This window comes from Panthera uncia, assembly GCF_023721935.1.
Source record: "Panthera uncia isolate 11264 chromosome A1 unlocalized genomic scaffold, Puncia_PCG_1.0 HiC_scaffold_16, whole genome shotgun sequence".
Lineage (NCBI taxonomy): Eukaryota > Metazoa > Chordata > Mammalia > Carnivora > Felidae > Panthera > Panthera uncia.
The window spans coordinates 70420268-70446427 of record NW_026057576.1 but is presented as its reverse complement, the minus strand read 5'-3'; the positions used below and the strand labels follow the sequence as shown (position 1 = coordinate 70446427).

The 26160-nt window shown below is 41.8% G+C and overlaps 1 protein-coding gene across 2 annotated transcripts in view; it reads left to right on the top strand.

The window, feature by feature from the left end:
* The first annotated feature begins 6997 nt into the window (after positions 1-6997).
* FGF14 (fibroblast growth factor 14) overlaps positions 6998-26160 on the top strand; it is a 607406-nt gene continuing 588243 nt past the window's right edge. Inside the window, exons 1-2 of one of the 2 annotated variants that reach the window (XM_049647176.1) lie at positions 6998-7198; positions 9158-9192. The gene's annotated coding sequence lies outside the window, so the exon portion shown is untranslated. The remainder of the gene's footprint in view (positions 7199-9157; positions 9193-26160) is intronic. The other variant, XM_049647175.1, reaches the window with a different exon arrangement.

The window sequence follows — 26160 nt, the reverse complement described above, 5'->3', positions numbered from 1 at the left end:
GCAGGGGAACAGAGAAGGAACCAGGACAGTGTTGCATATAGAGGTGTTGCATGAATAAACAAGTAACAGCTGGATCGGCGTCTCTGAGCCCGAAAACCACGGTCAGCATCTCTTGGCTGTGACACATCCATCACTAGGAGGGAGGAGGAAACTTTTTTTTTTTTTTTTAATGTATTTGGTTGCCTATGTTTGGTGGAATATTTGAAGGGCTGTGGTTTAAGGTTTTGCCCGAGGCGGCTGAAGCTTCGGTAGTTGCCAGGAGAAGGAACCGCGAGCTCTTCGTACTTGGGCTGCAGGTTCAGGGACGTAGCTCGGTGCCGAGAGCCTGCTCTAGACTTTCTGATTAGCTTGCACAATGTTCGCCACCCCATCACCTTTACCGAAGTAAAAGAGGCCCTCTCCCTCGCGGCCCCGCTTCTCCGTCAGCCCCCGCCTCCCTCCCCCGTCTAGCTCTCCGTGCACGAGTATTAACTCATTCCCCCGTCTGCCTCTGACACCTCCTGCTGCTGGGGATGCTTGAGCTGGGCTTATGCCTGGGGGAACCCCAGACCGAAGAGACAAACTCAGCCCCTCTAATATATGTAATTTAACGCCCCCCCCCCCCGGCAAAACAGTATCAAAACCCTGCGCCTGAGTCCCACGAGTGCGGATGAACCGGACCGTGGGTCCCAGCTTCAGGCTCTGGTGATCATGCTCCTCTATTCCAAAGGCTCCAAGCGGGCAACTTGCAGTGCATTACATAAGAAATGCAAATGCAGGTGATTCGGGGAGTCGAGTCCCGGGGGTTCACTTCCCGGTATCCCCATCTGAGGCGTTTGGGGGCGGGCGCGAAGCTGTGGGCGAGTCCGCCAGGGAGGCCGGGCCGGAGGGCTGCGTGGTGGCGGCGGCGCGCCGACGAGGAGGTTGGGCGCAGCCAGTCTGGGAGCCGCGCGCGTAGGCAGCGGGGGTGTGTGGCGTCCCCGGGTTCAGTTCAGGCTGGGGAGGGCCCGGGGGCCCTGTGTTTGTGTCTGGGGCTGCGCTGGGGGGCGGGGGCGGGGCACCGGCCGTCCTGCAGTGGTAGCCGGGGCGCTGGAGGCTCCTGACGCTGGCACTGCGGTGTAGTCGATCATGGCTCCCCGCGGCCGCCCTGACACCCCAAGCTCCGCCGGGGTCGGGCAGCAAGTGGCTGCTGCCTCCCTGCCTCCGAACCTTGCAAATGCAGCGTAGCTGGGGCGGCTCGCTCCGAGGGGGCTGCCGTCTGCGGGTGCCTGGAGTGAGAGCAGGAGGAGGAGGAGGGGGAGGAGGAGGAGCGGGAGGAGGAGGAGGGGAAGGAGGGATTGGAGGGGGAGGAGGGGGTGGGCGGGGATGGAGGCGGTGGGTGTGGAGGCTGAGCACCCTGTGAGGCCCCCACCGCTGCAGGAGAAGGGACACCGCGAGTTGTTAGACCGTCCGAAAGGGCAGATGCCCTCCTGCGGGCGGAGGACACCTGGGCAGTTGCCCCAGCTGGGACGTTTGGGTGGCTGTGGAGGCTCTGGGGGAAGTCTCTGGCTGCCCGCGGGCGCCGTGCTGCAGTGGGCTCTGTGCCTCTGCCCTGGAATTCTCATCCCTGTGCTGTGGCTCTGCCCCTTACTCACCGGCCCCTTCTGTGGCGTCCTCCCCCTCCTTCCCCCCTCCTCCCCCTCCCTCAGTCCCCTGTCCTTTCACCCTTCTCTCTCCCAACTCCTCAGCGTTTAGCAACTCTGAGCTGATAACACCATCCTGAGCATTGCCCAAGGAGAAAGCCATGTTGTCACCTTACCACCCGCATTTCTAATTCAGCTGTGAGGTGTACCCCAAGCCCGCATCCGGCCCAACACTCGCTGATGTTTCGGTGATGCCTAGATCCGCAGCACTACTGTATCACAAGTTAATGTGAAGACCTTTTTTGCGAGACTTACCCAAGTGGGACAAGTCAAGGGCTGCCGTTGGGAGAGAGGGATTGTTCCTTCACGCAGTGCAAATAGTTGGTTTTGAAGCCTTTTCCTGTCCTGTGAAAAGATTTAGCCCCCTTTTGAGAAAGGAATACTGTAAAAGCTTTTTTTTTTTTTTTTGATTCGGCCATTAGTCTAGGGACCATAAAGTCACTCCCTCCATAGTACTGGAGGGTGGACTGGGGACACTAAGTTTCCTTACTGGCCTTTATAATTTGTTTTTGTAAACAATTTTACTGGAAACACTAATTCCCCTCCCCCCATACACGATTCAAGATATTTTTATTACACCTCCCCCACCCCACCCACTTTGCTCTCTCTGAATAAAGAAGATTTTTTTTTCCTTCCAAGACATTTTGGAAGGTGTCAAATGACACATTATTTTTAGAGTAATTTATTTTGCAGCTTATGAATGCTAAAGTACTTGGGTGTGAATTGATAGGTTAATTCAAAGAGTGTCTAACGACATCACCAACTATTCTGATAGGATAGTGTAGTCTTACATTGCTAGAAGTTAGAGTTCCAACCTGGGAACTGGAGCATTTTGTAAGCTGTTTTAAAAATGTGACATTAATGTGTCACACTATCTCATCTTCTAAAAGTTTTGCTTTTTGAACTTGACTCAAATCCATGCTTAACCATTCCCTTTCAGGATTGTAACTGGTAGATTCCATTCTCCTTCTGCTATTAACATGAAGCCTAAAATCGTTTGCAGGTTTTCGATCCCAAGATAGCAGTATAACCAAGAAGTTAATTGGGTAATTAAAATAAAACAAAGACTAACATCCTCTTAACTGTTAAAACCAAAGAGAACAGATTGACTACTACCTATTATGTTATCTTAAATCTAAAATAAGGACAATTAACGGGTTTCAAACTAAGAAGTTTGGCAGAATCCCTCCAAGTACCAGTGCTAGGATCAGGAATTCAGTGTGAAGACTGTGTAGATTAATAATTCTTCCCAACTTTTGCAAATTATAGAACAAATTACTGATTATTCCCAATTTTTAAATTGTCAAGAAGTATAGGTAGTTTGGTCAAGGCTCGTTGGAGGACTTTTAAAACACTGCTATATACTCATGTTGATGTGAAAATAGAGTCATGCACTTAAGGAGAAAGTTATTTATCTATCCCAAAGTTATTAGCTTTTAAATAAGAGGTGTTAATTTAAAAGGCTTTTTGTAGTTGCTTTTATGTAAGATTTAACTGGAAAAGAACATGAAGATTATACTTACACAATATATGCTTGTTAAGATAAATTGCAATAGCTTGAAAATCGTGCATATAATGTAAATCTACCGTCTTCATAGAAACGTCCAGTGTCTCACAATACAACTATTAACAGAGAGCACACACACACATGCACACTCACGCTTAAATGTCCTACTGTCCCCTATTCTCCTAGTTGAGCAATGGCTGTATGTTTAGAATAAATGTTACCTGCTTCAACTTTCACTGTGAGTCATGCAAGGTGATTGTATTTTAGGCAAATCATTAAATAGGGAATACTAAGTCCAAGGCACTTAGCCTGGAGGAGGGCTTGATATGTTTCGTTAAACCAGCAATGATAGATTGGACTGACCAATGTGTATCACAGGCCAGTTGGGTACTAATCTAGGTCGCTAGACTTTGAGTGACAGCTGCTAAGGATAGTGGTTGGAAAAAAAAAATCCACAACAAAGGTAAATACTAAGGTCATGTCATGGATATCTCTTCAAGACACATAATGTACAACAAGCAAAGGAAGCCCAGACCCTTAGATAGATACACTTATTGAACCACACTCATGAGATGCCCAAACTTCCATGGCTTGATAGGGTTTTTGGAAAGCATAGCATTTAAGATAAGTTGTAATCAAAGATAATTTTATTAAGTACCAGTGACAGTGGCAAGGAGGGTATGAAGCAGATGTCCTGGACCTAGTTCCGCAGAGCACATTTAGAAGATCTCACAAACTTATGACCCCGAGCATCTTCTTTCCTGAACGCAGTCTTTCTCTCTGCCAGGTAACTTGGAGATCATACAAGCAAGGCTTGGTAGAACTCATTGTCACTTGCTATTTCCTACTTGTTCTGGTGTCTTTCAGCTCTGCTTTTGCCTTTCGCTAAAGCTGTTTTAGGTGCCAAAAACATCTGGTACGCCTCTGTTACTCATTTAAATATATGTTATTCTTTTAAAACGACTTGCTTTACATGTAGGGCTGTCATGGCATTTAGAAGTGGGAAAATAGGGAGAGACGGGTGAAAGAGAAAGTAAGCATTTTTTTACTCCTTCCTCTTCTCAGCCTGCCGACTCATCCTGGGTGCCTGTAGAGCTGGGTGAGCCACAAATTGGCCATAACCTCTGCATTTCTAAACACTGAACATGTACCAAATGGAGACATCAAATTCAGACTGCATGGCTGCAACACCAAACAGGTGTGAGGCTCTTCTCTTTCTGACATGCTTGCCTTTAGAGTGGGATTCCGTGTAATCGGAGTTGGCCTTGGACTCCATCCAAGAAGCTTTAGTTACTGAAGTAGCAAAATGAGTTTGCAGAGCAGGGGCACTTCAGGAACCAAAGGACAGTATTTTAGACTGGCTTCCAAGTATTGACTTTCTGGGAGAGTGGATTTTTCTTTTTTGAAATGAAATCCAAGTTAACAAGTGTGAAATCCGATGCATGATAATCTAAACTCGGTTTTAACCACAAGGATGATGGGGTGTACTCCTATCCAGCCTAGTCTCATCTTCCACAGCATCTAAAACTGAGAATATTTTTTCAAACGATGCATTGCTTTCAGAGGGTGCCAAAGGTAATTCTATACTGTATTTAACATTTCCCACGTGAAACCATTTCTTTAACGTTCAAACCCCGTCTTCCATGTTTTAGCAACACAAACACTGGGGACTTTTCTGGTTTTTTAAAATACATATGGCAACAAGGACAACAATCAAAATTTTCGCTTCTTTGTACATTTTGGCATCATAACTCAGTCAATTGACTCATAATCTTCCTATAAATACCATGTAGATGTCTCAAAATGGAAGTATTTATTCAAAATAGTTTTTTATGCCTTAAGGCGAGACAGTTGGGATTTAACAGTATATTTGAAGCTCCTCTATTTTTTCCCCCTCTATTAAGTTTTAAACCAGACATTACATCGTGGTGTCTATATTTGTAATAAAACCTTTGAGTGTAGCCTTAGGATCATCTCCAGGAGGGACTGTGGGTCAGGGAAATACAACGGACACTTCTTCCTGCCCAGTGCCATAGTCTGTGTTGTTTAGGGTTTCATTTTGTGTACCACATTCCATATTTCCTTATAAGACTTGAACCTGAGCACTGAAGGGTAGAGAATTTTCTGAGGGAGACTTCTGAGTTCCTCCATATGCCTCTAGAGATGCACTAATGTTTTTGCTCTTCTGCTCTTTAAGGACCAAGTACTTCCTGATGTTTTCCCCTGTGTATTTCTCTAGTTGCTACAAACTGACTTTCTGCTTTGTTCAGAATGAAAAAGGCAGGGTGACAAAAGGAAGGGAGGTTCAGAGAAGGAATAAACATGAAGGCAAAGGGAGGCATGATGCAGACAGGTTTTGCAGGGAAACTGAGGTTTTGGTTTATTTAACCTACTAACACTATCTAAGAAAGTCACCCAACAATTGTTGGGCACTGTTGCCTTTATTATTGTTCCCTGACATAAGCTCTACTTATGATACGGAGCAGGTTTTCAATGCATTTTTAGTCAATGAATTAATAGTGACAACAGGATTCTCTGAGAAAGTTAACTGTGAGAATGTAACAGCGGGTATCATAAATTAGCTTGGTTAAGGTCACTTAATGCTTACTCCTTCCCAACAGTGCCAACCAAGAATTTGGTTTCTTAATGATAAAACAAAGAGAAGAAAAGTCCTCAGTGGACTTCTCAGCGCTTCATCCCGCCATGATAAAGCATCCTGAAACACCACTTGCAAACATTCCCTAGGCCCACATTTTATAATACCCTCTTCTTAAATCTCAAAACTTGAGGCCTTACTCAAGGATACAAGCTCACGGAACCAATCACAGTCTCCCCATCTGGCACTCTCAGCCTTTAAATAGCGAATGGTAGGGTGCCATCAGGTGCCCTCTGCAAGAGCCCCGTTCATTTTCTTTTCTAATCTTAAATCTGCCTCTCTTTAAAAAGGAAGACGTTCCGCAAAAACAGCTCAATGAATTGCTCCTCTTTTCTTTATGGAACTTCTTTATCTGAAGGTGGTAACTGGGACCCTCCCTGGTGGCATATTTTTCTCTTGAGGGGAAGCACCTAAACAGCCTCTAGTTCAGTTGCTTGTAAAGGAGGTGCCCCCCTCCCTTAATATTTTGTTCTTTCCAGTTTTAAAGCAGTCATCTTCAAACTCGCTAGCTCCCTGCACATCCCATAACCACGCCGATCCAGGTAGTTTCTCCTTTCTGGAGCTACTGTCAAGGCGGAGGGCGCTGGGCCACTGGCCACTGTCTGGGAGGCGCTAAGTGTGTCAGGTCTGGCCGGCCGCACGGGCGGGGGAAGAGCCCCTGCTTTCCGGAGCGGCGTGTCACTGTTCCCTGCAAGCCGGGGCCGGCCACTCTGCGGCTCCGATCCGCTTCCAGGAGTCGGGCCCCTCGGTGACCTGGCCGAAATCGGGTTGTGAGTCTGCCTAATTGAGTCCGAAGAGACGGGGCACGCGGGCCAGGCACGGTCCTCCTCCGGGTGTGATCCGCGGCCCGAGGCTCCGGGACCGGCCACCGCGCACTCCCTTCCTAGGAGCACCCGGCGCGCCGCGGCGCAATGCGGCGGAAGCGGCCCGCCCGAGCCGCCGTAGCGCGGGAAGCTTCCGTTGTCACAGAGATGACCTCTGACCCTGGGGGGCGCCTCTGGGGAACTCGTGCATATGTTGCTATGGAAACCAGGGTGGCCAGGGGCGGGTGCTAGCGCGACCCGGAATGGGGGCAGGGCCAGGCCCCTGAGGCGGCGCGTTTGCGGGCCAGTCTGCCGGCGTCCGCGCAGCTGCGCCTCGGAGCGCCGGCCGAAGGGCCGCGAAGGAATGAGTTCTGCGCCCACAGGTGGCCGCCTGCACCCGCGGTCCCCTCAACGCGCTGCGGGGCCCAGAGGCAAAGGGACTGGGCTCGCACCCTGGCTCAGGACCAGGAGCAGATGAGCGGAGCCGGGCTCTCAGCTTCCGCACTAGCTACTGGAAGGACCCGGGCTGGCTCCTCAAGTTCCCTCAGCCGCAATGTGAGAATGATCTCAGGTCAGCTCTCCGGTTCTAGGATTCCGTAATCCTCCACCCGACCCGGGCTCCAAGTGAACTCTCCCCTCTCCCCTGTGTCTCTCCCGAACTCTGTTGAGTATATTTAAATTGCATTCTAAAATCGGAGACTGTCAGAGAGGGAGGGGCCCCGTCTGGATCCTCAGTGACCCGCCCCTCTTAGAGGTGTGGCGACTCCTTCCCAGTGCAGGAAGAGACTGTGCCCAGAGCCGGGTTTGAATTGTAGAGGCACCGCAGCTCTGAGCCTTGGAAGGAGAAACACATCGTATTTGACCGGTGACACCACCAAGAGCTCTTCATGCATTGCACAGAGTTGTGTGGTTGGTGCTGGAACAGATAGATGGCCTTCCATTATAACCATTATATTCTCCAGATGCCTTTTCCTGCAGTCTCTAAACGTTTTGGGGGAGGGAAGAGGCTCTCTCTATTGGCTTCTATTATCTTTGGGCTATTGGGGGACAATCACAGGTGACAGGCATTTTGAATTAAAAAAAAAAAAAGAAAAAAACTTCACTGTAAATTTAGAAATTGAAAAAGATGATTTCCAGGCTACAGTAATGAAAAACTTGCTAGATTATAAAAGAACGGCTGGATCCAAATTGATGGAATAAGTTAAGGTTACTTGTTCAGACGGCTTGACACGTTTTAAAGATTTTTCATTGGCCTAGTTTCCAGATAGCCTCCCGTCCCTTTCTATCTTTTCTTCCTTCTTTCTGATAAGAATTACCTCCCTGAAGTTAGCTTTTCAAAGAGGTGGCCTTCAGGTCCCGGAGAAGAGTGGGTAGAACATTTACACTGCAAAGGCACAAGGAAAGAATGCCAGCTCCTCCAACAAGGACATGTTTCCTAAATCCAAAAAAAAATTTTTTAATGTTTATTTATTTTTGAGAGAGACAGAGACAGAGCATGAGTGGGGGAGGGGAAGAGAGGGAGACACAGAATCTGAAACAGGGTCCAGGCTCCACGCTGTCAGCACAGAGCCTGACATGGGGCTCGAAATCACGGACTGTGAGATCATGACCTGAGCTGAAGTCGGTCACCCAACCGACTGAACCACCCAAGTGCCCCCTAAACCAAAATTTCACAATACCTACAAACTTTAATAGATTAGCCAGGGCAGGGGGGTGGGGGAGAGTTGGGGATTGATTAAAAATGATAGATGGGTCTTGAATTGCTTCTAGAGCTACAATTCTGTTCTTGTAAAGACTGAATCTACAAGATAAGGACAGTTCTTTGTAATTCCTCAAACAATTGGTATTGCAACCTGTATGATCTCAAAGGGCTGACCACCCATCCAACTATAGATCTTCTCTTTGCTTCTTCAGGTCAGGGAGAAGCTCTTCAACTAAGGTGGAAATCAAAAGATTCCTGTGTTCTAGATTTAGAGCTATTTGTCTTTGGAATGTTTTTCTTTCCTTTTGGGTACATAGTTTCATTTGACTTAGGACAGAAGGCCTAAAAAATTTCCTATGAGGTTCTGAATATCAGCCTCCAATATCGGCAAAGCTCTAACCATAGAACTAGTTAAAAAAAAATCATCCTTTTAAATATCTTGTCAGGTTTAGGCCAGGACAAGCAGTAAATATTCCTGGCAGTATTGAACAATCTATTGAATGCAAGAGGCATTCCCAAAGAAGGTGCAAAAGATACCTCTCTCCCAAGATCCAGAACCACTCCCAAAGATAGCTGAAACAAAGACCCACTTCCCTTGAAAGCTGGCAATAATCTGTAGGGCACTAGCCACAAATGCAATGCAACTTCTATTTCTGTCTGGCTATCTTTTGAGGGCCCCCAACCTGATGGTTGCCAAGCCCAGTTGTCAGAACACAAAATGAGACAAGTAAGAAGGCAATAGTTGTCCTTGGGAGAGAAAGGATCAATAACCAATGCATCTTGAAAAGGAAGAGATAACATGAAATTTTACCTTCCTCTCTTGACCAGGCACTACAGACAGAGATCCAGGAGAGCTGATTCTGGTAAGAATTTCCACCCTTTGCTGGCTTCTCTCAGGTTTCCCTGATCAGTTTTCTCCAAGTCTCCAGAGTGAGTGGGGTTTAAAGTAGAGAGTGAAGTTGGGCATATACCACAATTTGGCAAAGTTTTTTTTTTTTTTTTTTAAATTTTATTTTTTCAACGTTTTTAATTTATTTTTGGGACAGAGAGAGACAGAGCATGAACGGGGGAGGGGCAGAGAGAGAGGGAGACACAGAATCGGAAACAGGCTCCAGGCTCCGAGCCATCAGCCCAGAGCCTGACGCGGGGCCCGAACTCACGGACCGCGAGATCGTGACCTGGCTGAAGTCGGACGCTTAACCAACTGCGCCACCCAGGCGCCCCTGGCAAAGTTTTTTAAATTAATTTTATTTTAGTCTCCCCTTGGTTGTTTAAGGGAATACTGGTGGAGATTTACTGGAGAATCCCTTGGAGTCCCATCAACCCTGAGAGGGGCCCATGTGGAGACCCTCCTTTGGGGTAGATATAAGGGCCTCTGGACATAGGCCATTAATTTGGAAGGTTTTTGTTTACGGTCTTGCAGTGTGTTTAGAGTGGAAAGGCAGTGCAGACAGAGGATTAGTAGACTGAGTACTGAGGTAAAGGAGGGTAGAAGGGAGTAGTAGGAGGCATTTCTTTCTTCTTTTTTTAATGTTTATTTATTTTTGAGAGGAGAGAGAGAGAGAGAGAGAGAGAGAGAGAGAGAGAGAATCCAAAGCAGGCTCCAGGCTCTTAGCTGTCAGCACAGAGCCTGCTGTGGGGCTTGAACCCACGAACTGTGAGATCATGACCGGAGCTGAAGTTGGATGCTTAACCACTGAGCCACCCAGGCACCCCTAGATCTGTTATTTCTTTGTAGTGGTGGATAGTCTAATGGCTTTTAATGGTCCAACTTGTGCGTACTTAGATTTTGATGTGCCATTCATCAGAAAAGTCTGAGTTTCTTGTGTTAATTTATTTCCCCAACCTTCCTAGCACTTTGTGCTGTGGACTTGCCTTGAGTTTTGTGAGTCCTGCTCCCCCAACGGCTGCCAACTTGCTTTCCTTAGATTGAAGGGTAACCATTATTTTCCCTTGAAATAAGCCATCATAATTCAGCCAGACTTACTGTTTCTGACTGCCTGTGTGCACTGTTCCTGAGACTTGAAAGCCTCCCACCCCCCACAACATGCTTAATCATAGATGAGTTTGGCTACAAACCTAAATATGTGGCCTACTAAGTCTCACCATGAAAATCTGGAGTCTCTCACACCCCAGTTTTCCACCTTGTGAAGAAAACCCCCTGGAGTCTCACACCCCAGTTTTCCACCTGGAAGGATTAAGATGAACAAACTTGAGGAGTTCAGAATGCAAAATAAGCAGAGCTTGATCAGAGAGAAGCTTACCAGAGCAGCTGGAGAGGCAGCAAATAAAATGGCTCTGTGGGTACAATCACCTGCTTCTAGAAGCCATCCCCAGAATCTTTAGCAGCTGTCTTCAGGGCCCATCTCATTGCCAAGCTGTCAATTTACAAAACTGAAACAATTAATTTATAATCAGTTTGATGTCCTTTCTTCAAGGGAGAACAATCCTCAACTGGGGGAGTACAGTGCCTCACAAGTAGTTGGATCATTCTTCCCAAGGGATTTTGGGCAAGTGTGAGTTTTAAGAGGCGTTGGAAGAGGCAACAAGGAAACAAGCATGATTGACTGGGAGGTTAGGGGTTCCCTTACAGGGCTAGGAGGTCCCATTTTCTAAGGTAAAGTAAGCTAGCTAAAGCCCAGCTGGAGGATTGTGATTAGTGAATGTTAGATTTCCTTGACAGGTGTTTCCCATTACATGCAGGATGCCTTAAGTTTTGGATTTGTGATGTGGACCAGGTGGCTGGGCCTGCCTCCATTTTGTGGGTCCTGAGATACAAATAAACTTTATCAGTAGTCAGGAACAGATCATGTGTTATGTGACATGGTCAGATTTATTCTTTAGGCAATTGCTATGGCGACAGCGTGGAAAATAGCTTTGAGTGGGGCAAGACTGAAGGTAGAAAGGCCACAAAGGAAGCAACTGAAGTGGAAGTGGTAAGGTCCAAAATAACGCAGTGAGAGGGGCTGGAGAGAAAGGGCAGTCTGTCAACTTCAGTGGCCAATCTGAACTGGGGAAGGCAGGAGAGGAAGGAGTCTAGAATGTTTTGACCACAGGTTTTTGATTTGGACAACGCCTGTGGATCCGGATCCACTGACCATTGGCCAGATAGAATGCTTCCATCTCCTTGAAACATGGGGTAAAAACTTGGCTCTCTCCAGACTGTCCACATTAGGAGGGCTGTGGTAGCGGTGATTAGCAGGTAGAAAACTGACAAGTTTCTCTTTTTAGATCAAAACGTAAATAGGCAGTTGTAGGAGGGTCACTCTATGATAGAAAGTTCATTTTCTTCACTTCAAAGCTGGAAGTCCTCAGGGATGGAAAAAAGCTCTTTACAATGAAGAAAAGCCAAGAAGTTTTTTTTTTTTTTTATGATTATGTACAATTCTTTGTCGAGAGTAGATGTTTTTGTACACAATACTTTGTTCGGTTTGAGGAGTCAAGGAGTGCAATTAAATGCCACTTTTTCAGATGAACTCTTCAGGTCTGGCAAGAAAAGGAAGTGTGAACTTTATGGACTTTACATATGTTAAGTGTGTGCACCTGCTTTTTAGATAGAAATGAATGTAGTTATAATTAAAATGCCTTTCCCCCTGTAACATTTTGCTGTCTGCATGATCACAGTGGATCACTGAAGTATGTGGTAACCTCTTCTGTAATGCTGCCTCTTACATAAATCGTGGTTGGGGAGGGATTGTAATTTCTATTCTTTCCACTTCCCGGGTGAAGCTCATGGCACGCTACTGTTGTACTTTAAAAAAAGAAGAAACATGTAATAAGGCTTAAAGATGAAAATAATCGTAGGTTTTTATTTTTTTTTAGTAGCTACCTATTTCAAAGTCTGAAACTCATCTTCAGTTGTGTTACTGCTGTACCCCAGGTATTGTAATTCTTAAGCAGAGAAATGATTCTGTTTGCCAGGAGGCCTGAGTCAGTTCCATAATTAAATACTCAGTAATCACCATTCTGCCTCAACATTTTCCTGGCGGGGCAGATTGAAAACACTAACCCAATATGCTTGTTCCTCCTTTATTATCCAAAGACTTGACTTGTTTCCTAGGAATTTGCATTTTTCATTGACTTCATTATATTTTCTTTTACACTGAAATTTTCTACTCATATGCCAATTCAGTGACATAAAATTCCTCACATGTCATACATATAATAATGGATATGAAATATTGGAAAGACTTTTAATGGAGTAGATACTAAATGTTAGAACTATTTTAATGATGCAGTAACAAGCAATTTAAAAAATGAATTTTAAAAGGATAGAAATTTTACATCAGTATTGCTTATTGTTTACTTTCTCTTTTCTAATTATACGTCCTTTTAAAAGCTTGGGAATAATCTTAAAGAGCACAAGTGCTGAGGTGATTCTGTGGCACACGTGCCTTTTGATGGGGACATTAACCAGTGGCATATATACTAAAGATAGAGTGTGGCCTGATCTGCAGAGCCATGAAGTTTGATCCCTATTTGCTTTGTCCTTTACCAAAGTGCTTTCCCATCGCTGCGAATTCACCCCTTTGTCCCACTCTCCCTGTCTTTGTACGATGATACCCAGGATTTGATCCTTTCACATATTTCCCTTAGGCCTGTTTTTCACAAGTTTTGTCCTAATTTACTCTTTAGGCAAGGTTTGGATTAGGATTCAACTGGATCTTCTACTTTCACATGTATTGCGTTAGGGGAAAAAAGGCTAACAATACAGCTGTCAGAAAGCAAATGAGACACCTCTATCTGGACTTGAGATATTTGCTAGAAGTGAAATTTATTTGGCTTAATTTCTTCTTTCTGTGCTTTCAGTATCATGTAAAAACATGATTTGGATCTATTGCTTTATTAGATTATATAATAAAAATGACTTTTGGGTGGTGTTATTAGTAAATATTCTATCTCATACTCCCACCAGTGAATGTACATTAAACTTACCACATTTTTAAAAGCATATTGCTCCTCTGATTTAACATAAATATCCTGAATTCCTTTTCTGAATTACTTTGAATCTTGTGTTATCATGATCTTTAAATAAATAATAATTACAACCAATTTTTTAGTAAATGCTTTCTACATACAAGGCAATTTATCTATATTACCTAATTAGTTCTCATAACCACAGGTAGGAACTTTTTTTTATACAGCTGACCCTTGAACAACATGGGCTTGAACTGTGTGGGTCTACTCTTATGTGGACTTTTTTCAATAAATCTATTGGAAATTTTTTTGAGGTTTGTGACAATTGGAAAAAAAAAACTGGCAGACAAACTGTGTAGCTTAGAAAGACTGAAAAATTTTAAGAAAAAGTTAGGTATTATTATAAGAATACAGTATAACATACAAAATATGTGTTAATCAACTGTTTACCTTCTTGGTAAGGCTTCCAGTCAACCGCAGGCTATTGGTAGGTAGGTTTTTGGGGGGTCGAAAGTTGAACGTGGAGTTCTGGCTGTGCAGGGGGTCTGTGCCTGCAAGCCAGGTGTTGTGCCAAGGTCAAACTGTATTTAACAGGAGAGAACTCAGGCATGAAGAGGCTAAGGAAGATGCCTGACAGTACTTGGCTAACGAAAAACCTGAGCAGTATGACTCCAGAGTGCAGACTGTTAAATCCCTGTGTTGTAACTGCCTCTCTAAAGACAGTGTTCAAAGAATGTGACCAGTATTGTCTTAGTGGGTCTGTGAATCATTATATCCTGAAACTAAAACAGACTTCAATGTATTCAGTGTTTGGATATTTAGAACTTGTAATGCTTTTTTATTGAGCATGATTTCCGTGCATTAAAGCACACAGTTCTTAACTGTAGTGTTTGATGTCTTTTGACTATTGTATCCTTGTAACCACCACCCCAGTCAAAACATAGAACATTCCCATCACCCTAGAAAACTCCTTCCCTGTTCTATCCACAAGTGACTCCCCTAAGAAGCAACCACATTCTGATGTCTCCCACTTTACGTTAGCCTGCTGTAGACCCTCATATCATTACATCATGGTGTCTTCACGCTTTTGAGTTTGCTTCTTTCACTCAGCATGTTGTTTTGGAGATTCACCCATGTCATTGTGTGTTAGATGTGTAGACTGATGTGGTAGCTTCTGTTTTCTTTTGTAAACTAGAAACTCCTAATTGAACAGACTTGCTTTTGGCTAACAGCCAGAAGTTGTCAAAAACTACAAAGGGTTTGAGAGTTGACCCAGTTTGCAGGCTACCAAGTTAGTCTGCCCCAGTTATATAGATGCTGGCTGAAGACAGGAGACTCCTGGGTCAGAGATAAAGGACTTTATTACTTAGGGCACAGCAGGCAGCATGAGCTTCATGTTCTAATCGATTCCCCTTGGCCCCAAATTCTCCAGGGGCAATGCTGAGTGACCCAGGTGGATGCTTGCACACAGGGTTTGTGTCACAGCTTAGGAACTGCAAGGTTAGGCAATCCCCTGTCTTTTAAGAAGTGCTTTGCAAAGCTGCCCAACCTTTGCCCTGTGGGGAGGCATTATCTTCATTTTCCCGGTCAGGAAATAAATCTGTCTTGTAACCTGGAAGGAGGCGCTATCCCTGGATTCCAAGGCTGTAACATCCTTGCAAAGAGTCTGAGACAAAAGCTGTTATGAGACGTGCAGAAATCTCATGGATAAGTTGTCATTTAAATCTGTGTCTGAAAAGCAACACTTTCTTTCCCTCTCTTTCTCTCAGGACTGCTATTTTTTTTTGTTCCAAAGATGCAGTTAGTCTATAGAAGGATATCTGTTATTTGGAAATTCAAAAGTGATCCTGAGGTTTTGAGAAGATAGACAATGTATCATCCTATACAATGAACTTACCCGTATTTATTAAGTAGCATGTGGTAAGTTCTATGTTAGTTACTTGGAGAGATTTAAAGCATCCTGTAAGGATTTGGTCTTTGGCCGATGAGTACTTAAGCTAAATGTAGGGAGAATACTAGAAATGAGAGAGTCCTAAACAACCGAAGGCTAACTGGGGTGCTATAGGAGACCCATATGGGATGTAAGGTGAGGAAAGGGAAATCTTTTAGAGAAGTGTGACCTGAGCCGACTCTTGAATGCACGTTTCAGTTGGCAGGAGAGAGAAAGAAGTGTATTCCTGGCAGGGGGAGTAATGTGAGTGAAAGTCAAAGGCTGGGGGAAAGGTACGTGTCTGGGAATTTATGGGAATGTTAATAAAACCATATTTTCAAGGATTAGAGGATTCATAGTTTGGAGTCCAAAAGCCTGGCAGAGGAGTTAGATTGGATGTGGTAAAAATGCGTGAACTAGAGAATGTCTCTGCAGGGGGAGTGACGTGCTTGAGAATTGTTCCAGTACAGCTGGAAAGTGTGACTGGTGGAGCTGGCTGTGGGAGGGTAGCGCTAGGAAGAGGGAGGCCTTTCATAGTAAAAAGCAGTCAAGTGAAATGTCCTTTCTTACTTGGATATGGGAAACAAAGCTCGGATTAAGGTGTGGTTCTGAGTATGACTGAATGTGGGCTGCTGAAATAGGTCTCTGCTTGTATATGTGCTACCGCAGCGAGCACTAGGTCTCAGTGCTTGGGAAGGGATAAAGCAAAGACACATCTGGACACTCTGGAACAGTAAGGCCACCGCGTCCTCTGAGCTTTGAAGCATGGCTGAAAGGGGCACCTGGGCAGCTCAGTCGGTTAAGTGCCCGATTCTCAATTTTGGCTCAAGTCACGATCTCACAGTTTGTGGGATCGAGCCCCATGTTGGGCTCTGTGATGACAGCAAGCACAGCGCCTGCTTGGGATTCTCTCTCTGTCCCTCTTGCTCCACCCCAACCCTCTTTCTCTCTCTTTCTCTCCAAGTAAATAAACATAAAACAAATTTAAAAAAAATGAGGGATGGCTGAAATAAAAGGCATAAATGGGACAAAGAGATGTCATTGGGGAGGCTCTAGGTGGCTTCAATGTACTCCCTGAAGTCGATGATTTGCTGAGAATGTGACAGGAAATGTAGCTAATATACCTTTGAAGGTTGCATGTTGCTGATACATAGACAAACACATGTCTTATGTAATTTAAGGCCAACTCCCAGTTTAAATTCTCTAGCTCTGGTAGCTTTATTGCCTTTCCAAATAAGGTGAGAATGACCTTCAGTTCTTTCAAGGTGAGTGCCGAACAACTTGGTAGTACTTAAGTATTCATCACAGCAGTTTATTTCTCTGCATGATGATGTTTTCCAGTGAAACACCATGCTGGGAAGGACTAAAAATGTCATGGGCTATTTGGATATAAGGCTATTTGGATATTTCAACAACTAGGACCACATTTTTTTCTATAAGAGTCCTGATACAGTGTGCTGTTCAAGCTCTGGTAGTGGACATGTGTCTTGGCAGTCCTTAGTGATCATTAGTGGATCAAGGGTTATTGGGGAAGTGCATTAAGGAATAGTTTTTAAAAGCACAACTGCTAGAAATAAATTTTATTTTTCCACTTTATGTTGTGAAATTTGAATTGTGTTTTCGGGGTCAATATCTCTTTCTTGCATGTCTTTATAAACTGATGTTTTAAGGAAGGTAACTTTTGTTAAAATAAGAGTATTAATTAAATTATTAATGGCTATTCAAACTTTATAAAAACATACCTAGTAATGCCTTAAAAGCAGCAGGTTCAGCTTCTTTGATTTAGAGCTGGGATCCTTATTAAAGGTCACGGTTTGTAAGAGTGGTGCTTACAGGATCACAAGCATAATTCATACAAGAAGGGGAATGGGTTCATTTTAGGTGGTGATAGTAGTAGTAAATGCCCTGCACCGGGAGCAAATTGGCAGCATAAACCTGAATTCTGTCATTTCTCTGGATTCGCACATAATTGAGTTAATCAAACCTTTAGCAAATTAGGATAAACGTAATGGTTGTACCACGCGAAAGGTCAGAATACTGCAGAGTTAAGTAAAGGGCCTGAATGTTGTATTAGCGTAGCTCTGAATAAAAAATTAAAATGTACACCCTTTGCATATAAAGATGCTACTCCAGAATCCACACTGTGTCCTATGGATTCGCACAGATATGTGCACACTTTCTTATCCAGTCTTTCTGGTGCCCAATAACATGTGTTTGTGAGAGCCTTGAGAAAGGTCATTAGAGCCACTGAACGCACTCTGTGAATCATAACCTTCCTCTCTTATTTGTATTATCCCAAACAGAAGGAGGTGTTATCTCTGTGACTGTTGGTAATGATTTTTGCCTGTCCATGCTTTTCCTTTTGCAGTAACAGTTTAAATGTAAGGCAGATCCTTGACCCTTTCTTTCTTGTATTCTTTTAAATTTATAATTGCTAGAAATACTTTTTAATATCATATATTTCATTATGAGCTATTCTTTTTTTTTATGAGAGAGACAGAGAGAGTAAGCAAGGGAGAGGGGCAGGGGGGGGGTGAGAGTGAGAGAGTGAGAGAGTGAGAGAGAGAGAGAGAGAGAGAAAATCTTAAGCAGGCTCCACACTCAGTATGGAGCCTGATGTGGGGCTCGATTCCACAACCCTGGGATCACGATCTGAGCCAAAACCAAGAGTCGGATGCTCAACTGACTGAGCCACCTAGGTGGCCCTCGTTAGGAGTTCTTATCTACACTTCAGAATTATAAGAAAATTAAGGAAAATGATAGAAGTTGGTACTGCTAATAAATATGGCAATACTGGTACAAGGAATTTCAAAAAATTGCATGAAAGTCATTTTCGGGTAATACACATTATATTTATTTCCTAACTGCTATCTTACATTATGGCAAAATATCCATATTTTGAGTTGCTGAATAGTGATACACTATTTTAACTAAATTGTGGTTTGAATTTTTTAAGTTTGAAGGGTAAACATTAAGTGTGTTGAATGTATTTATGGAAGGTACGCTAGGTATTTTAGTTTATCACTAAATCCTGGATGTTTTTACACTTACCCAATCTGTAGGCTGATACAATCTTTCACCCAAGAGAGTCATTAGAGAAGGGTTCATTTTAAAAGCAATTTGAAAGCAGAAAAAAAAATAGCTAGGAGGTAGGATACAAAATACGAATACGAAACACAAATATAAAAATAATAGATTATATATTTTGTGTTTTTAAACTTGTGATTTTGAAATTAAAAAACAAAATGTTTCATATTTTCACCAGTTCATTTCATGGCTTTCAAGTAGCTGTTGTTGAGATGATTTGCAATTAAAATTAGATACCAAGATCTGCAGCATAGGATGTAATGATTGAACAAGACATTTTAAAGCATATCTGCTTCCTAAATCAGGCTGGCTAGTCAGTCATCTTGGTATTGGGTAGTTAAGGATTGATACACTTTAAACTGCTTTCCGATAAATAGACCATGTAGGTAGAGTTGCTACCTCCAAATATATGGTATATTAAATTACCACTATAGGTTTTTTATAGGTTTCAGTGTTGTTTTCTATCATGATTTCCCTGTGTATGGACAGGTATTAGATGAAAAGCAGAAAATAAGACACGAAAGAAAAAAATATATATAATGAATAGGACTTTAGGCTATTTAAAAACTTACTAATAGGAAATGAAAAACACTCTGACTTCTGTGGCTGTTGTCTTCATATGGCCAATGCAGGAGTTTTAAGATATCCATCATCGCTGATTCCCGTTGTCCATGGTGAGCCGGTCAGTAGTCCCTGAGTATCCCTGGTTTTGCTTCCCAAGGTTTCAGCTGTGGACCGGAAGCAGATGATCCTCCTTCTGACCAATTGTAAGAAGGTCAGTAGTAGCCTAACACTGTGTTACAGCACCTGTGTTGTTCACCTCACTTAATCTCCTCACGTAGGCATTTTTTCATCTCACATCATCACAAGAAGGGTGAGTACAGTACAGGTAGACACTTTGAGAGAGAGAGAGACCACATTTCTACAACTTTGATTATAGTACATTATTATAATTGCTCTATTTTATTGTTGTTAATTTCTCACTGTACCTAGTTTATAATTACGTCTGTGTGTATAAGAAGAATCACCTGTAGAGGGTTTGGTAGGGTCCACGCTGTCAGGCATCCACTGGAGGTGTTGCAACAACTTATACCCTACATGTAAGGTGGGGGGGTGGCTACTGTATTTGCCAGTAGTTGCCAATACTTTTTTACTTTATAATCTCCTAAAGGCTGCTATGACTCTTCCATATCGCCTTATTAAACATCCATCTAAAGAAATAAAATGGGGAAACTCTGGTTATTTTAGATGCTCTCACATCTAAATTATTTTTTTGTTTATTGTGTTTGTTTGTTGTTTTGTTTTCCTTTGACTACTTCATTTGATAAGGAAGGAGGAGATAATAGCCCTGATTCTAAGACTTCCTTTAAATTAATTACCTGTGTTCACTTTGGGACTGACCCCCATTTGGATTCAAAGTTATAGTTTAATAAAATAAATAAAATATGTAGGCTTCTAGTATGTATCTATAGGGTATAACATCTAAGTAATTTATTTGATTAATATTGTAGGGTGTAGTCATATGACAGTGTGATCTTTCATTTCCCTGGCTCTGATGCTATGGGGCTAACAAGAGGGCACGGAGGGCTTTCTGGAAAGAATCAAACTCTGAGTCACCGTAGATAATATCCTCATGTCTAATACACTTCTCTGAATAATTGTCTCTGCCCACTAGTTGTCATTTACTCCTTTCTCTATTTAAGAAATGATATTAGAATTAATATAATAGGGACATTATTAGAACAATAACTTTGAATATATTTTAATTATATAAAAATGTCAGGGCACCTGGCTGGCTCAGTCAGAGGAGCCTGTGACACAATCTGGGGGTCGTGAGTTTGATCCCCACGTAGGGTGTAAAGATTACTTAATAAAACATTAAAAAAAGTCAATCATTGACAAATATTGTTACTTTATTGTTAGTAACAAATTACTTGAGCAACACTGTACAGCTGATCATGGTATATGAGTGATTCAGACACCATGATTGAGAACTGATATTTTAGATTTTAATGTCTGAGGATTGGTTTCCTTTTTCAAAAGAAGCTATCGCAATTTTTGGTAACATTTTCAAAGCATGAAGTCCCATTTCAGGCAGCCAATTCAACACCTAAGACGTACTGAATTCCTTCTATATGAAGAATGGTGTGTTTGGCCCAGAGGATGATTCATGAAGACGGGGTCTTAGTGTTTCTAGGGGGATAGAGGGGATTGAAAGGTTGGGTAAAGAGAAAGGATGCTGGGTATGGTCAGTCCTGGAGCTAAAGGAGCAATATTGCTAGAGGTGGAGGAATGAACTGATTATCCTCCTTCCCCTCTTCTCCTGTTTCCTTTTCCCTTTGCCACTGCCAGTTGTGTCATGAGATTCTGTATGTTGGACCAAATGAGGGATAGATTTGGGCTACAGTATTCCAGACAGAATGCAGAGTCCGTGGCTGTTCTTACATAGCATTTCGTGTTAGGCAGGGTACATTTTTAAGTTGAAAAATACAATGAAAAATCGTAACAACTAAAATATGTTATGACTGGAAATTGTTTTCTGCCCACAAGGCCCGCCAGAAATGCCGTTGGGGGTCTTTGTGCATTTTTTCTTCTTCTTAACATGCTTACTTGGCTATCAGTAGGCATACTTGTCTAATGACTAATAAGAAAACTGAAGAACATTTTCTGTAGTAGAAGAAATCTAAAATAATTTGTGATACAACTATAATATAGTTGTGAATGTATTTCTCCTATCTCATTTTTATGAGCTTTATTGAGATATAGTTCATACACTTTAAAATTTACTCTTTTAAAGTGTACATTTCAATAACTGTTAGGTATATTCAGGTATCGTGCAACTGCAACCATTGCCACTATCTAACTTAAGAACATTTTCATTGACTTACGGAGAAGCTCCATACAGCAGTCACTCCCTGTTTCTGCCTCCCCTCATACGCTGTTTCTGTGGGGTTTGCTCATTCTGGATATTTCATATGAACGTAATCATACAATCTATGAGTTCATTTGATTAACATAATGTTTTCGAGGTTCATCTATGTTGTGGAACATATCAGTTCTTCATTCTGTTTTATTATCCAGTAGCGTTCCATTGTGTAGTAGATATGCCACATTTTTTCATTCTTCACATGATGCACATTTGGGTTGTTTCCATTTTTTTTTTGTTACTAGATACAGTGTTGCTATGAGCATTTGTGTATAAGTTTTACCCAAAAATTTCAGTTCTCTTGGGTATATATGAAGCAGAATTGCTGGTCAGATGATAATTGTATGTTAATACTTTTAGAGGCCACCAAATTGTTTCTTAAAGCAGCTGCACAATTTTACATCTCCTCCTGCAACAGCTGAGGGTTTCAGGTTCTCCACATTCTTGCCAACTTTTGTTATTGTCAGTTGTTTTGATTACAGTCATCCCAGTGAGTGTGAAGTAGTAGGTCATTGTGGTTTTGATTTGCATTTCTCTAATGACTAATGACATTGAACTTCTTTTCATGTGCTTATTGGCTATTTGTATATCTTCCTTGGAGAAATGTGTTTTCAAGTTTTTTTTTCCCATTTTTAACTGGATTATTCATTTTTTAATTTTTGATTTGTAAGAGTTCTTTATATATTCTGGATATAAGTTTCTTATTAAGTATATGATTTACAAATTACAAATGATTTTCTTTTATGAACTGTTTCTTCACTTTCTTGATGGTGTCCTCTGATGTACAAAATTTTAAATTTTGATGAAGTTCAATTTATCTATTTTTTTTTTTTGTCATTTGTGTATTTGGTGTCATTGCTAAGAAACCATTTCCTAACTAAATATTTATTCCTAAGTTTTCTTCTGAGAGTTTTAACCCTTTTACATTTGAGTCTTTGGTCCATTTTGAGTTAATTTTCATATTTTGTGTAAGGTAGGGGCCCAGCTTCATTCCTTTGCTTGTGGACATTCAACTGTCCAAGTAGTATTTGTTGAAAATCTCATGAGACTTATAAATCTTATTTTAAATTAATATATAACCAAAAGAACTTTTTACTCTGCTTAATTTGTTTTACTAAAAAACAAACTAAAATGTCTTGATATTTCAAAGAATTGAATTTTGTTGTATATTACATGAAACTATAATAGGGGTACTGTGAAAATTTTTAGTAGCAATACATGCCTACTTTTACTGTAGTTTAGCTTATAAACACTTAAAAAATTAATATCCTGTGAAACATAAACTTTTTTTAATGTTTATTATTTGAGAGAGAGAGAGACAGACAGACAGACAGACAGAGTACGTGACAGGGAGGGGCAGAGAGAGAGGGAGACACAGAACTCTAAGCAGGCTTCAGGCTCTGAGCTGTCAGCACAGAGCCCAACGTGGGACTTGAACTCACGAACTGCGAGATCATGTCCTGAGCTGAAGTTGGATGGTTAACTGACTGAGCCACCCAGGCGTCCCTATAAACACTTTTAAGATATTCATGTCCTTGTGAAAATAAGACACAGACTAGCTATAGATATATAGAATGAACAACTTTTATATATTTATCTTTGATTGAAATATTGCTCTGACTATTCTCATCTGTTTATTTTCAAAGCATGGGCATTTCATTAATATATTGACAATATGATACTATATTTACATTTAATTTGTCTATTTAGCTTACTTAATGCAATGAAGGTGAGAAGTCACTGTGAGATATAAATTATACTTCTTTTATTTAAACATATTCTGGTTTGGGGCGCCTGGGTGGCTCAGTCAGTTAAGCGGCCGACTTCAGCTCAGGTCACGATCTCGCCGTCCGTGAGTTCGAGCCCCGCGTCGGGCTCTGGGCTGATGGCTCAGAGCCTGGAGCCTGCTTCCGATTCTGTGTCTCCCTCTCTCTCTGCCCCTCCCCTGTTCATGCTCTGTCTCTCTGTCTCAAAAATAAATAAACGTTAAAGAAAAAAATTAAACATATTCTGGTTCACTTCTTAAATATCTCACGCAAAACCTAAACATTCCTTGATATGAATGTCATCTAGAGTTGTAACAGAACAATCCTGCTCCTACAGCTTACTGTGGCTTTGCATTAAAAAAATCACCCGATTTTCTAGTAAAGCAAAGCCCTGTCATCATGTGTGAGTAGAGCCTCTCCCATAGCAGGTGGATGTTCTCAGGTCCAATGATCTGAGGAAAGGTTCTGGCATGAACCTGAGCCTTGAGAGTGGGAGTAAACTACATAGGAAAAGAAACTTCATAGTCTCCCTAATGCTTCTCTTGGGTTTGGTTATTAGGTTACTAGTAATTAGGCATTTGGGGCAGGTTGGAAGCTTAGTAGGGAGGTTTTCGTGTATTGAACTCTAAACTGAAAACAGGTAAACTATATGCTAGATTATCTGATTCCATGACATTCTAGGTTGATTCTCTTTGTGTTATGTCCAAGTATTTAATAAACTTATATTTAAGTATTATGGCCTTGCCTTGACTGTGTGCTGGGAAATTAGGAGAAGGGCCGTTTACTTTTGCTTCAACCAGAGTATGAAACTCAGAGAAATGTCAGTATTCTCTCCCTTGAGGCCATCATTAGTGAGGTACCCAAAGGGGAGATGAATCTCAGGAGGCACGACTGAGGCTATAAAAGGCCTGGCTGGCTTTCCAGTGAAAGCTTTGGAAGTTCCTGGTGTTATTTTCTAAGGAACATAATAGTTTTTCTCTCCAAAGCTAATTTTTTTGTTTGATGATATCAAAAAAATATTTTATTTTCAAGTGCATTGCCAGAGAAGAGTGCAGTTATGTGAGATGATTTTGTTTCACCTTTCTAGCTAGAGTATGGTCCCCAGACTTGAGAACAGGGTAGGATTGTTAACGTCAGCATATGAGCATGCTGATGTTCTTTTGCCTAATCTATATGCATATTTAACATCTAGAAACATATAATAAATGGTGTGTGTGTGTGTGTGTGTGTGTGTGTGTGTGTGTGTGTATGCACATTACCTATGTGTACGGGTGATATACAAATGAATACCACAGTGATATCGCTGCTATTTCTTCATCTCCAGTGTCAGACATACTGCTTCACCTAGTAGGTTTGCTGTATGGATGCAGGTTAGAACAAGTTTGATTTCCTTGAAAGTAATGGTGATATTTTTCTTAAGGTTCTTAATTAAGATATCTCTAACCTAAATTTGGGAGTGAAGCTCTAGGTACAAATAACCACTTTAATAGTGGTTTTTGATGGTGTTATTATAATATTTAAAAAAGGAAATACTTGGGGCGCCTGGGTGGCTCAGTTGGTTAAACATCTGACTTTGCTCAGGTCATGATCTCGTGGTTCCTGAGTTTGAGCCCTGCGTGGGGTGGGGCTCAGTGCTGACAGTTCAGAGCCTGGAACCTGCTTTGGATTCTGTGACTTCCTCTCTCTCTGCTCCTCCCTGGCTCATGCTCTGTCACTCTCTGTCTCTCAAAAATTAAAGTAAATGTTAAAAAAAAATTAAAGAAAATAAAAATAAAAAAGGAAATACTTAAAAATCTGGATTTTTATTTGCCTGGGCATTTTCCTTAAAGGAAGCATAGAAAACTTCAGTCCTTTATGCCTTCCTCCATGTTAGAGAAGGATCTTCTGATACAAGCAAGTCCAAACCAGCTGATTTTCTCTTCTTCTGGCTCATGCTAGCCAGGATGTCCCCAATCCTATCAGTCTGGTGGGCTGGTTTTGGGTTACTCTGTCTAACAGCCACTCGGTTCTTCTGTGTGGTTATTGTTTTCCTTTGACAATGACCTCTAGATAGTTGTATATTCAAAAAAAAATTTTTGTTGCCTTTTTTTCCTGATAAAGACCGCAGTAAAAGTGTGTGAACTTTGGATTTAGATAAAGATTGATATCCTAGCTGTGATTTCTCTGGACCTCAGAGCTGTTTTTATTTGTTAGGTTTGTTTTGTGTTTGGTCATGGAGGGAGAATATCTCCTTTACATATTGGTGCTGACTACAAGAGAATAAATCAGTAAAGTACCTGACCCAATACCCAGCACACACACTTACCTATTTGTTCCTTGCCCCTCACGTCTTAGTCAGAAAGTTTCTTTCCTAGATTTTCCAGTGGGTGACCTATGCTAAAATAACTATTATTTTTTAATTAATATAATGTTATCGAGCTTTTACCCGTAGCTAATGCTATAGGGTTCATAAATAAATTTTTTATAAGTGTCCAAGTAAAGGTTGAAGGAAGACAGACTTAGAGGCTCTAGTAGAAGGTGTTTACTCACTAAGCCTCCTTTGTACAAAGGGCCCAACCAGATCTTTGCTCCTAAGCCTCCAGGGCCTAAAGGAGCCTAGAACATTTTGTATTTTGCCCAGAGTGGGACTGACTGTTCCAAATGAAGTCCTTATATTGTTCTTGAGCTAAAGAATGTTGTCCAATATCTGTGCTAGAATTTTACAGTACCTGCTTTTTCCTGTCTGTATTGTAGAGATGAACCTTCATCATCTCTATAGAGCGAAATGAATATTTTAAAATATTTTTAAACTTCTGTATATTTTACTTCATTCTTCTTATTATCTTCCTTAACTGCTTATATCTAACAGTAATTAGCTCAAAAACTTTGAAGTGAATTTTATGGGTTGTTCTCATTCTCTAATGCTTTTTACCCTGGTTCTGAATGAATAAAGCACATTTTAAAGTGAACTTTGTGTGCCTTTGTTTTGCTATCTAAGAGATTTGCCTCCCGACTATTCTTTACTTTTACTTCTTCGGTTGTAAAAGTCTCATTTGTAGCTTTGAACTTCTCATTTTTGCTACTGGGCTTTTATTATTTTTTTTTTCAACACTTCCCCTTCTATTGTGTATTTAATTCTTTGTTTTGCTGTTGGTGATGCTGCTCACACCCAAACACTATAAATAGCTGTCTTGTCAATTTTGTATTATTCATGAAAATCATAGCC